Below are 15,339 nucleotides of genomic sequence, written 5' to 3'. Positions count from 1 at the left end.
CAGCCAACGGCAAAAATGACACCCAATCATCCTGGTCAGCGGAAACAAAACATCTCAGATATGTTTCCAAGGTCTGCTTGGTTCGTTCGGTCTGGCCATTAGTCTGAGGATGGAAGGCCGAGGAAAAAGATAGGTCAATGCCCATCCTACCACAAAAGGCTCGCCAGAACCTCGAGACAAACTGGGAACCTCTGTCAGAAACAATATTCTCAGGAATGCCATGTAAACGAACCACATGCTGGAAGAACAAAGGCACCAAATCAGAGGAGAAAGGCAATTTAACCAAGGGCACCAGATGGACCATTTTAGAAAAGCGATCACAGACCACCCAAATGACAGACATTTTTTGAGAAACGGGAAGGTCAGAAATGAAATCCATCGAAATATGTGTCCAAGGCCTCTTCGGGACCGGCAAGGGCAAAAGCAACCCACTGGCACGTGAACAGCAGGGCTTAGCCCTAGCACAAATTCCACAGGACTGCACAAAAGCACGCACATCCCGTGACAGAGATGGCCACCAGAAGGATCTAGCAACCAACTCCCTGGTACCAAAGATTCCTGGATGACCGGCCAGCACCGAACAATGAAGTTCAGAGATAACTTTACTAGTCCACCTATCAGGGACGAACAGTTTCTCGGCCGGACAACGATCAGGTTTATTAGCCTGAAATTTCTGCAACACTCTCCGCAAATCAGGGGAGATGGCAGACACAATGACTCCTTCCTTGAGGATACTCGCCGGCTCAGATAACCCCGGAGAGTCGGGCACAAAACTCCTAGACAGAGCATCCGCCTTCACATTTTTAGAGCCCGGAAGGTATGAAATCACAAAATCAAAACGAGCAAAAAATAACGACCAACGGGCCTGTCTAGGATTCAAGCGCTTGGCAGACTCAAGATAAGTAAGGTTCTTATGATCAGTCAAAACCACCACGCGATGCTTAGCACCCTCAAGCCAATGACGCCACTCCTCGAATGCCCACTTCATGGCCAGCAACTCTCGGTTGCCCACATCATAATTACGCTCAGCAGCAGAAAATTTCCTGGAAAAGAAAGCACATGGTTTGAACACTGAGCAACCAGAACCTCTCTGTGACAAAACCGCCCCTGCACCAATCTCAGAAGCATCAACCTCGACCTGGAACGGAAGAGAAACATCAGGTTGACACAACACAGGGGCACAGCAAAAACGACGCTTCAACTCCTGAAAAGCTTCCACGGCAGCAGAAGACCAATTAACCAAATCAGCACCCTTCTTGGTCAAATCGGTCAATGGTCTGGCAATGCTAGAAAAATTACAGATGAAGCGACGATAAAAATTAGCAAAGCCCAGGAATTTCTGCAGACTTTTTAGAGATGTCGGCTGAGTCCAATCCTGGATGGCCTGAACCTTAACCGGATCCATCTCGATAGTAGAAGGGGAAAAGATGAACCCCAAAAATGAAACTTTCTGCACACCGAAGAGACACTTTGATCCCTTCACGAACAAGGAATTAGCACGCAGTACCTGGAAAACCATTCTGACTTGCTTCACATGAGACTCCCAATCATCTGAGAAGATCAAAATGTCATCCAAGTAAACAATCAAGAATTTATCCAGATACTCACGGAAAATGTCATGCATAAAAGACTGAAAAACAGATGGAGCATTGGCAAGTCCGAACGGCATCACCAGATACTCAAAATGACCCTCGGGCGTATTAAATGCCGTTTTCCATTCATCTCCCTGCCTGATTCTCACCAGATTATACGCACCACGAAGATCAATCTTAGTAAACCAACTAGCCCCCTTAATCCGAGCAAACAAGTCAGAAATCAATGGCAAGGGATACTGAAACTTAACAGTGATCTTATTAAGAAGGCGGTAATCAATACACGGTCTTAGCGAACCATCCTTCTTGGCTACAAAAAAGAACCCTGCTCCCAATGGTGACGACGATGGGCGAATATGTCCCTTCTCCAGGGACTCCTTCACATAACTGCGCATAGCGGTGTGTTCAGGTACGGACAAATTAAATAAACGACCCTTAGGGAATTTACTACCAGGAATCAAATCGATAGCACAATCACAATTCCTATGCGGAGGTAGGGCATCAGACTTGGACTCTTCAAATACATCCTGAAAGTCCGACAAGAACTCTGGGATGTCAGAAGGAATGGATGACGAAATAGACAAAAATGGAACATCACCATGTACTCCCTGACAACCCCAGCTGGTTACCGACATAGAGTTCCAATCCAATACTGGATTATGGGTTTGTAGCCATGGCAACCCCAACACGACCACATCATGCAAATTATGCAGTACCAAAAAGCGAATAACTTCCTGATGTGCAGGAGCCATGCACATGGTCAGCTGGGCCCAGTACTGAGGCTTATTCTTGGCCAAAGGTGTAGCATCAATTCCTCTCAACGGAATAGGACACCGCAAAGGCTCCAAGAAAAATCCACAACGTTTAGCATAATCCAAATCCATCAGATTCAGGGCAGCGCCTGAATCCACAAACGCCATGACAGAATACGATGACAAAGAGCACATTAAGGTAATGGACAAAAGGAATTTGGACTGTACAGTACCAATAACGGCAGAGCTATCGAACCGCCTAGTGCGTTTAGGACAATTAGAAATAGCATGAGTAGAATCACCACAATAGAAACACAGTCTGTTCAGACGTCTGTGTTCGTGCCGTTCTACTTTAGTCATAGTCCTGTCGCACTGCATAGGCTCAGGCTTACTCTCAGACAATACCGCCAGATGGTGCACAGATTTACGCTCGCGCAAGCGACGACCGATCTGAATGGCCAAGGACATAGACTCATTCAAACCAGCAGGCATAGGAAATCCCACCATTACATCCTTAAGAGCTTCAGAGAGACCCTTTCTGAACAAAGCCGCTAGTGCAGATTCATTCCACAAAGTGAGTACTGACCATTTTCTAAATTTCTGACAATATACTTCTACATCATCCTGACCCTGGCATAAAGCCAGCAGATTTTTCTCAGCTTGATCCACTGAATTAGGCTCATCGTAAAGCAATCCCAGCGCCTGGAAAAATGCATCAACATTACTCAATGCAGAATCTCCTGGTGCAAGAGAAAACGCCCAGTCCTGTGGGTCGCCGCGCAAAAAAGAAATAATAATCAAAACCTGTTGAATAGGATTACCAGAAGAATGAGGTTTCAAGGCCAAAAATAGCTTACAATTATTTCTGAAGCTCAGGAACTTAGTTCTGTCACCAAAAAACAAATCAGGAATCGGAATTCTTGGTTCTAGCATCGATTTCTGATCAATAGTATCTTGAATCTTTTGTACATTTACAACGAGATTATCCATTGAGGAGCACAGAGCCTGAATATCCATGTCCACAGCTGTGTCCTGAAGCACTCTAATGTCTAGGGGAAAATAAAGACTGAAGACAGAGCTAAGAAAAAAAAATGATGTCAGGATTTCTTTTTTCCCTCTATTGGAAATCATTGAAGGGCTCCTTGTACTGTTCTGACTGGCAATCAGGCAACACAGCGTGCAGTAATCAGCGCACATACAGAGATCTGGCAATAACCCAAAACAATAGGACGAGCTCTGAGACGTGGAATCTCTGTAGACTGCAGTACCTGATCTATCCTCACACAACTGTAAGCAGCAGTGGATTGCGCCTATCAACTACCTATGCAACTCGGCACTGCCTGAGGAGCTGACTAGCCTGAAGATAGAAATACAAGCCTGACTTACCTCAGAGAAATACCCCAAAGGAATAGGCAGCCCCCACATATAATGACTGTTAGCAAGATGAAAAGACAAACGTAGGAATGAAATAGATTCAGCAAAGTGAGGCCCGATATTCTAGACAGAGCGAGGATAGCAAAGAGAACTATGCAGTCTACAAAAAACCCTAAAACGAAAACCACGCAAAGGGGCAAAAAGACCCACCGTGCCGAACTAACAGCACGGCGGTGCACCCCTTTGCTTCTCAGAGCTTCCAGCAAAAGTTAATAGCAAGCTGGACAGAAAAAACAGAAAACAAACTAGAAGCACTTATCTAGCAGAGCAGCAGGCCCAAGGAAAGATGCAGTAGCTCAGATCCAACACTGGAACATTGACAAGGAGCAAGGAAGACAGACTCAGGTGGAGCTAAATAGCAAGGCAGCCAACGAGCTCACCAAAACACCTGAGGGAGGAAGCCCAGAGACTGCAATACCACTTGTGACCACAGAAGTGAACTCAGCCACAGAATTCACAACAAGCAGCCCCCTCAGAGTATACTGAATCCCCACCCACACAGCATAAAGCAGCCCCTGCACACAGTATAATTCAGCCCCCCACAAACACACACAGTATAGTGCATCCCCCCACAAACAGTATAATGCAGCCTCCACACGCACATAGTATAATGCAGCCTCCACACGCACATAGTATAATGCAGCCCCCACCCACACATAGTATAATGCAGCCCCCCCCACACCCATAGTATAATGCAGCCCCCACACTCACACAGTATAGTGCAGTCCCCTCACACACACAGTATAGTACAGCCCCCACGCACAGTATAGTGCGACCCCCACACACAGTATAATGCAGCCCCCAAGCACACATTATCGTGCAGCAGACACACACACACAATACTTACCTTCCCTAATTGTTTCCCTGCTGCTCTGGCTTTTTCAGAGCATCTCAGCGTCTCATCAGCTCCACTGCTGGCATACGCTGAGTCAGAGGCAGAGGGGGAGTGATCCCTGCCTTCAACTGTAACCGGCATCTATGATGCCAATAAGCTGAATGCGCAATGCAGGGGGTGGCGTAGGGTCCCTCCTACTCAGGGGCCCCATAGCAGCCGAGCGGTGTGCCGCGGCAAGCCAGTGGCTGGGGGCCCCTGGAGGAGAGGGGGCCCTAGGCAGTTGCCTGCTCTGCCTGCCCCTAATGCTGGTCCTGCATGTGGTGACAGTTTTCACACATACTGGAGACACTGACAGGCGTAGACCCATTCAAGTGAATAGGTCTGTGCACATGTCAGTGTGTTTCCATGGACCGTGTGTCCATGGGCAAAACACGCTGGCATGTCCATTTTTTACCATCAGCATGGGCTGCAAAACGTCCCGTACACGTGCACACAGAGAACAGTAAGAGTTGTTCTCCGGCTCTCATCATTCTCCCTTGCTCTGCCGGCGATCAGCGCAAGCTGGGAGAATGAGAGTTGTATTCAAGTGAGAACCTGACGAAGGAATTACATTCCGAAACTCGCGTCAGGGTGCGCGGTATCAAGATCTTGGTGGCATTTAAAGTTATATCCCCCTAATATTGTCTTCCTCTTTTGTGCACATGCACATGGCACTTTAAAATATATACTATATAGTATTTTATGCACATGCACATGGCACTTTGAAATATACTTTATATAACCTTCTGTGCACCTTTAAACATATGCACTTTATTTCACGTATAGTTTTTGATGCTATGTACTGATATACTGTATATGTGATCACATTTTTTAAGTTTCTCCTTGTGCAAAGTGCGTTGTATAGTTGACCGATGCACAGTGACACCATCTGCAGCAAGTTGATGCTGCAGCTCTCTGGAGGTGGTCTGAGGATTGTCCTTGACTGATCTCACCATTCTTCTTCTCTGCCTTTCTGATGTTTTTCTTGGCCTGCCACTTCTGGCCTTAACAAGAACTGTACCTGTGTTCTTCCATTTCCTTACTATGTTCCTCACAGTGGAAATTCACAGGTTAAATCTCTGAGACAGCTTTTTGTATCCTTTCCCTGAACAACTATATTGAATAATCTTTGTTTTCAGATCATTAGACTGTTGTTTTGAGGAGCCCATGATGCCACTCTTCAGAGGAGATTCAAACAGGAGAACAACTTGCAAGTGGCCACTTTAAGTAGCTTTTCTCATGATTGCATACACCTGGCTATGAAGTTCATAGCTCAATGAGGTTAGAAAACCAAAAAAAAGTGCTTTACTAAGTCAGTAAAAAGTAGGTAGGAGTATTTAAAACAAGAAAATGATAAGGGTGCCCATACTTATGCACCTGTCAAATTTAGTTTGAATGCAGATTGCACATTTTCTGTTAGTACAATAAACCTCATTTCAAGGCAGAAACATTACTGTGTCCATCAGTTATTAGATATATGAAACTGAAATAGCTGTTGCAAAAAACAATTTTTATAAAACATTAAGCTTAAGATTAATAGGGGTGCCCAAACTTTTTCATATAACTGTATTATGTAACTTTCCTTTTAAATGTTTTTAAATTTCATATGTGGTGTTGAATGTACTAATAACATTTTTAATAATTGTTTTATGGTGATCCCTGCTTATATGTAAGTCTCTTTGTCCTTGGTTACACTTGTAGATAAGTTCCCAAAGGGATATAATTTCGAAAACCGGGTCACTTGAGGGGGGATTCTGCTTTTCTAGCACTTAGGGGCTCTGTATATGGTGTCCGCAAACTAGTCTAGGAAAATCTGCATTCCCGGAGACAAATAGCGCTCCGTCCCTCCCGAGTCACTCCGTATGGCTTGGTAGTACTGTACAGCCACATATGGGGTATAGCCACATTCAGTAGAAATTGTGGGAAAAATTCCCAGTATGAAAATGTAAAACTTTGGATTAACACACAATCTTAGCTGCAAAAATGTTAATTATTTTTTCTTCACTGCCCAATCTTATAAAAGTCTGTGACACACCTATGGTGTCAATATAATCACTGCCCCCCTAGATGAATTAATTGAGAGGTTTAATTGGTAAAATTGGGTCTCTTATGGGGGGTTCTGCTGTTCTGGCACCTCAGGGGCTCTGCCAATGTAACATGGCACCCTCAAACAAGTGCAGCAAAATCTTCCCTTCTGAGCTTTGCACTGTGCCTCAAAAGTAGTTTTTGACCACATATGGGGTATTGGTGAACTCAGGAGAAATTGCAAAACAAATTTTGAGGTCCATTTCTCTCATTACCCTGTGAAAATACAAAATTTGGAGCTAAAAATTATGTTTGCAGGAAAATTGTGATTTTTTTTGTTTTCACAACTCTACGTTATAAACTTTAGTGAAGCACCTGTGGGTTCAAGATGCTCAATACACATCTAGATGAGTTCCCTAAGGGGTTTAGTTTCCAAAATGGTGTGACTTGTTGGGGGTTTCCAAAGTCTATGCACATCAGGGTTCTCCAAACATGACATGGCATCCACGAATTATGCCAACAAATTTTAAATTCAAAAAGTGAAATGGCGCTCCTTCCCTTCCGAGCCCTGCCGTGCGCCCAAACGGTAGATTTTCCCCACATATGGGGTATCGGCATGCTCAGGAGAAATTGTACAACAAATTTCATGTTCCATTTTCTCCTATCATTGCAAAAGTAAAAAAATTAGGTCTAAAGGAACATTTTTGTGAAAGAAAAGTAAATGTTTATTTTTTCCTTCCACAGTTCAAAACTTCCTGTGACGCACCTGAATGTAAATTCTTGCAGCATTTTTTATCCACATTAATGAGTGGGGGTAAAAACGTGGCAAAAAATAAATGCATTTTACACAGCATTCTTCCTGCCAACACTTTAGGACATGCAGTAGAATTTTCTCCTGCAAATCCTGAACGTGTGCACATAGCCTTAGTCCCTGTCCTGTGTCTTCCCCCCCCCCCCCCACATTCATTATAAGTACTTATTAGCATCATAATGAATTTAGGGGTTGGAGAAGACACCATCAGGTACTGAGCATCCTCCGCCCCCTCTCAATTCATTACAAGTCCCTGACAGCGTCCTCTCCCACCTTTCAATTCATTATAAAGTGTCCAATGCACCTTACCTCCTCTTCTCCCAATCCCCAATACATAAATTTTAAGTCTGTTTTAGTGCCATAATGAATTGTAAGATGGGGGAGGAGGCTATCAGGGGCTTAGAACCCTCCTCCACCACCCAATTCATTCTACATCCATATCTAACATCTGTTATGACCTGGTGGTTAGGACAAATGTGGACCTGGTGGTTAAGAGCACACGGAAAGACCTGATAGTTACAATAATACAGGACAAGCTCAGGGACGTGGGAACTCTGCTGACCGCAATCCCTAATCCTATCACACACACTAGAAATAGCCGTGGATTGCTCCTAACGCTCCCTATGCAACTCGTCACAGCCTAAGGAACTAGCTAGCCCTAAAGATAGAAAAATAAAGCCTACCTTGCCTCAGAGAAATTCCCCAAAGGAAAAGGCAGCCCCCCACATATAATGACTGTGAGTAAAGATGAAAATCACAAACACAGAGATGAAATAGATTTAGCAAAGAGAGGCCCGACTTACTGAACAGACAGAGGATAGGAAAGGTAACTTTGCGGTCAGCACAAAAACTACAAAAAAACCACGCAGAGGGAGCAAAAGACCCTCTGCACCGACTCATGGTGCGGAGGCGCTCCCTCTGCGTCCCAGAGCTTCCAGCAAGCAAGACAAAAATAAAATAAAAATAGCAAGCTGGACAGAAAAATAGCAAACAAGAGAAAAACAAGCAGGAACTTAGCTTCTGCTGGAGAATACAGGTCACCAGAACGATCCAGGAGCGGACTAGACCAATACTAGAACATTGACAGGTGGCATGGAGCAATGATCTAAGTGTAGTTAAATAGAGCAGCCAGCTAACGAATTAACCTCGTCACCTGTGGAAGGAAACTCAGAAGCCACAGCCCCCTCACAACCACCAGAGGAAGCCCATGGACAGAACCAGCCGAAGTACCATCCATGACCACAGGAGGGAGCTCGACAACAGAATTCACAACAAACATCCTCCTCCCCCTCCCCATGTTCATAACTCCATTATAAGTACCCTTCCTCCATCATTGTCCTCTCCCACCTCCATCATTTCCCTCTCCTCCACCCACATCATTGTTCTCCTCGACCTCCATCATTGTCCTCTCCACCACCCACATCATTGTTCTCCTCCATCTCATCATTGTCCTTCCCACCTCCATCATTGCTTTCTCCCCCACCTCCATCCTTGCCTTCTCCCCCACCTCTATCATTGCCTTCTCCCAACCTCCATCATTGCCTTCTCCCCACCTCCATAATTGTCCTCTCCCTTACCTCCATCATTGATCTCTCCCCCACCTCCATCATTGTCCTCTCCCCCACCGCCATCATTGTCCTCTTCACCACCCACATCATTGTTCTCCTCCTCCATCATTGTCCTCCCTCACCTCCATCATTGTCTTCTCCCCACCTCAATCATTGCCTTCTCCCCACCTCCATCATTGTCCTCTCCCCCACCCACATCATTGTTCTCCTCCACCTCCATCAATGTCCTCCCCTACTTCCATTATTGCCTTCTCACCATCTTCATCCTTGCCTTCTCCCCGCCTCCATCCTTGCCTTCTCCCCACCTCCATAATTTCCTTTGCACCCACTTCCATCGTTGCTTTCTCTCCCACCTCCTGCTGCTTGTTGACGTCATCCATCTGCGTGCGTCTATGTCAGACAGAAAGCTCCAGCTAGGATACAGGACGGTCCCCTGAAACTCCAATGCCATTTTCTCCTGTAGGCATTGGAGCTGCAGGGATCGCCCCCAGCCCGCCACACATAAGGGCAATCTGGCCATGGACCGCACGGAAACCTCGGGCATGGCTCCCCCTCAACCTCCGGGTCCCTGTGCAGCTTTTCGAGCAATCCGAAGACACTCAGTTGGCACACGAGCATGCTCGGATAACACCTTATCAGAGCATGTTCGCTCATCACTAGTAATTACATGCATCCATACTAATACATAAATCCAGTGGTGTAACTAGAGTCTGATGGGCCCCAGTGCAAGATTTGGACAGGGTGTATATGTCCCTCATCCTGGTGTATATGTCCCTTATCCTGGTGTATATGTCCCTTATCCTTGTGTGTATGTCCCTCATCCTGGTGTATATGTCCCTCATCCAGGTACATATATTCCCCATCCTGGTGTATCTATCCCCCATCCAGGTAAATGTCCCACGTTGTGCTGCTGTTCTTTAATGCATAGAAAAAAATAAACCATTATAATCACCACGGGCATCATGGGACCACGTAGCATAAGTATAATACACTCCTCAAAGTCCTCCATATAGCATAAGGCATTCCATAGTCCTCTATATAATATACTGCACAGCCCATAGTTTTCCATATTGTCACGCTCAGACACGGATAAGTCCAGTGGACGATACAGCACACAAAAACGACGGGATGGAAAAGGGAGAGGAAGGCCCTAATGGTAGGGAGCAAGGGATGGGATACCTCCTGACACCAACCTGTGCCTGTCCTTAATCTCCCCTAATGCCCTATGCGGGTCCTTCCCCCCACCGACCTCACGTGCGTAGTCCCGGATTGTCACTTCAATGTACCCTCGCTATTGCACTGCAGATGGAAACACAAAGGGGAAGTGACAAACACGGGACAAACAAAGAAAAAGGAAGAAATACTCAGCTTCAGGGTCTGCTGCTAAGCTCGAAAGCAGCAGAAAATACAGCACCAGGAATCTGAACTCCCACAGCAGCAACACCACCACTGAAACAGGAGAGCTCCAAACCCCTTGCTGGTTTGCAAAGAAGTAACTCTATTACCAACAATCAGCTGATGGGTCATGTGACTAAAGGATGGCGAGAGTGGTTACCAACCAATATCAGCTGACCTACTTAAACAAACAGACAAGAGAAAGACATTAACTTTTGCTGGACCAAAAAAAAATAATAACATCTAAATTACAGCAAAACCTGAGCTGCCAAGAGTCCCATAATGAATCATGACACATATAGTATAATTAGTTTAACCAATAGAGTCCAACTAATATCCTAAATAAAGGCACTTCATTCATCATAATTTTCACTAATTTCCAATCCCATCAGGATAGAAATATACAAGAGATCCTTTGTTAAAAAATAAAATTTTATTTGAATCAATTTTAAAATACAACAATAGCAAGAGTATGTCACAGAAAGGGACATCACCCGCCAGCTTCTTCCGCCCCCGACCCGGCGAAACGCGCGTCGGTGTGAAGGAACATCGCCATTGCAGACCCAGGACAGCACGAGCATACCAGCCTCACAGGTATTGGCACTAATGCACTTTTTTCCGCACTGCACCTTGATAGACCATTGACTGAAATAGGATCTAGAAATATATCAACACGGCACTCTTTGTATAGTAGCAATTGCTATGTGACTCAGCCATTTAAAAGGCAGCTATGGAATTACAAGTTGAAATGGGGTATATAACTTTCCAATAGGGACTTCCCCTTATTTGGATCACTTTATTGTATTATATCCCTATATACTGTTGCGCTTGGTTCTATATATACCTCCATTTTAGTAATTCACATGTTAGATAAATTTCTTCTTTACCACCCCTCTAGCGTTATAGTATCACCATATACTTAAAACTAGGCTGCGGACATATAGTGCAATAAAAGATTATATATATTGGAGAAAACTTTATGCCTATTTATTGTCTGGGTACATATAGACAATAATTACATCTTTCTGATATTTGTCATAGATTGAAGAAGTAGAGCATTATTATATAACACTGATTATGGTGATGTTATTATTAAGTGGTATTTATTTATTTCTTTCTTTGGCATATTAATATATATGGATTGAAGAAGCAGAGCATTACTATATAACACTGATTATGGTGAAGTTATTATTAAGTGGAATTTATTTATTTGTTTCTCTGGCATATTAATATATATGCAATATCTCCAATATTAAAATGTTAACTGATGGTTTTTCTTGGTTATAATTGTTGTAACATATCTGGATCCTGGTGATGTCCCTTTCTGTGACATACTCTTGCTATTGTTGTATTTTAACATTGATTCAAATAAAATTTTATTTTTAAACAAAGGATCTCTTCTATATTTCTATCCTGATGGGATTGGAAATTAGTGAAAAACATATAGTATAATGCACAGTCGATAGTCCTCCATAAAGTGTAATGCACTGCACATAGTCCTCCATAAAGTATAATGCACAGCCCATAGTCCCCCATAAAGTATAATGCACCTCATGGTCATCCATAAAGTATAATGCACAGCCCATAGTCATCCATAAAGTAAAATGCACAGTCAATAGTCCTCCATAAAGTATAATGCACAGCCCATAGTCTACCATAAAGTATAATGCACCTCATGATCATCCATAAAGTATAATGCACAGCCCATAGTCCTCCATAAAGTATAATGCACAGCACAGCCCACAGTCCTTCATAAAGTATAATTCACGCCCATAGTCATCCATAAAGTATAATGCACAGCCCATAGTCCTCCATAAAGTATAATGCACCTTATGATCATCCATAAAGTATAAAGTATAATGCACAGCCCATAGTCATCCATAAAGTAAAATGCACAGCCCATAGTCCTCCATAAAGTATAATGCACAGCCCATAGTCATCCATAAAGTATAATGCACAGCCCATAGTCATCCATAAAGTAAAATGCACAGCCCATAGTCCTCCATAAAGTATAATGCACAGCCCATAGTCATCCATAAAGTAAAATGCACAGCCCATAGTCCTCCATAAAGTATAATGCACAGCCCATAGTCATCCATAAAATATAATGCACAGCCCATAGTTCTTCATAAAGTATAATTCACGCCCATAGTCATCCATAAAGTATAATGCACAGCCCATAGTCCACCATATAGTATAATGCACCTCATGATCATCAATAAAGTATAATGCACAGCCCATAGTCCTCCATAAAGTGTAATGCACTGCACATAGTCCTCCATAAAGTATAATGCACAACCCATAGTCCCCCATAAAGTATAATGCACCTCATGGTCATCCTTAAAGTATAATGCACAGCCCATAGTCATCCATAAAGTAAAATGCACAGTCAATAGTCCTCCATAAAGTATAATGCACAGCCCATAGTCCTCCATAAAGTATAATGCACCTCATGATCATCCATAAAGTATAATGCACAGCCCATAGTCCTCCATAAAGTATAATGCACAGCACAGCCCACAGTCCTTCATAAAGTATAATTCACGCCCATAGTCATCCATAAAGTATAATGCAAAGCCCATAGTCCTCCATAAAGTATGATGCACCTCATGATCATTCATAAAGTATAAAGTATAATGCACAGCCCATAGTCATCCATAAAGTAAAATGCACAGCCCATAGTCATCCATAAAGTATAATGCACAGCCCATAGTCATCCATAAAGTAAAATGCACAGCCCATAGTCCTCCATAAAGTATAATGCACAGCCCATAGTCATCCATAAAGTAAAATGCACAGCCCATAGTCCTCCATAAAGTATAATGCACAGCCCATAGTCATCCATAAAGTATAATGCACAGCCCATAGTTCTTCATAAAGTATAATTCACGCCCATAGTCATCCATAAAGTATAATGCACAGCCCATAGTCCACCATATAGTATAATGCACCTCATGATCATCCATAAAGTATAACGCACAGCCCATAGTCCTCCATAAAGTATAATGCACAGCCCATAGTCATCCATAAAGTAAAATGCACAGCCAATAGTCCTCCATAAAGTATAATGCACAGCCAATAATCATCAATAAAGTATAATGCACAGCCCATAGTCTTCCATGAAGTATAATGCACAGCTCATAGTCATCCATAAAGTAAAATGCACAGCCCATAGTCCTCCATAAAGTATAATGCACAGCCCATAGTCATCCATAAAGTATAATGCACAGCCCATAGTTCTTCATAACGTATAATTCACGCCCATAGTCATCCATAAAGTATAATGCACAGCCCATAGTCCACCATATAGTATAATGCACCTCATGATCATCCATAAAGTATAATGCACAGCCCATAGTCCTCCATAACGTGTAATGCACTGCACATAGTCCTCCATAAAGTATAATGCACAACCCATAGTCCCCCATAAAGTATAATGCACCTCATGGTCATCCTTAAAGTATAATGCACAGCCCATAGTCATCCATAAAGTAAAATGCACAGAAAATAGTCCTCCATAAAGTATAATGCACAGCCCATAGTCCTCCATAAAGTATAATGCACCTCATGATCATCCATAAAGTATAATGCACAGCCCATAGTCCTCCATAAAGTATAATGCACAGCACAGCCCACAGTCCTTCATAAAGTATAATTCACGCCCATAGTCATCCATAAAGTATAATGCAAAGCCCATAGTCCTCCATAAAGTATAATGCACCTCATGATCATTCATAAAGTATAAAGTATAATGCACAGCCCATAGTCATCCATAAAGTAAAATGCACAGCCCATAGTCATCCATAAAGTATAATGCACAGCCCATAGTCATCCATAAAGTAAAATGCACAGCCCATAGTCCTCCATAAAGTATAATGCACAGCCCATAGTCATCCATAAAGTAAAATGCACAGCCCATAGTCCTCCATAAAGTATAATGCACAGCCCATAGTCATCCATAAAGTATAATGCACAGCCCATAGTTCTTCATAAAGTATAATTCACGCCCATAGTCATCCATAAAGTATAATGCACAGCCCATAGTCCACCATATAGTATAATGCACCTCATGATCATCCATAAAGTATAACGCACAGCCCATAGTCCTCCATAAAGTATAATGCACAGCCCATAGTCATCCATAAAGTAAAATGCACAGCCAATAGTCCTCCATAAAGTATAATGCACAGCCCATAATCATCAATAAAGTATAATGCACAGCCCATAGTCTTCCATGAAGTTTAATGCACAGCTCATAGTCATCCATAAAGTATAATGCACAGCCCATAGTCCTCCATAAAGTATAATGCACAGCCCATAGTCCTCCATAAAGTATAATGCACAGCCCATAGTCCTCCATAAAGTATAATGCACAGCCCACAGTCCTTCATAAAGTATAATTCACACCCATAGTCATCCATAAAGTATAATGCACAGCCCATAGACCACCATAAAGTATAATTCACGCCCATAGTCATCCATAAAGTATAATGCACAGCCCACAGTCCACCATATAGTATAATGCACCTCATGATCATCCATAAAGTATAATGCACAGCCCATAGTCCTCCATAAAGTATAATGCACCTCATGGTCATCCATAAAGTATAATGCACAGCCCATAGTCATCCATAAAGTAAAATGCATGGCCCATAGTCATCCATAAGGTATAATTCACGCCCACAGTCCTTCATAAAGTATAATTCACGCCCATAGTCCTCCATAAAGTATAATGTGTTATGACCTGGTGGTCAGGACAATAATGGACCTGGTGGTTAAGAGCACACGAAATGACCTGATAGTTACTGATAATATAGGACGAGCTCTGGGACGTGGGAACTCTGCTGACCGCAATCCCTAATCCTATCAACCACACTAGAAATAGCCG

Source organism: Ranitomeya imitator, chromosome 2 (assembly GCF_032444005.1).
Source record: "Ranitomeya imitator isolate aRanImi1 chromosome 2, aRanImi1.pri, whole genome shotgun sequence".
NCBI lineage: Eukaryota > Metazoa > Chordata > Amphibia > Anura > Dendrobatidae > Ranitomeya > Ranitomeya imitator.
This window is presented reverse-complemented; position numbering follows the sequence as displayed.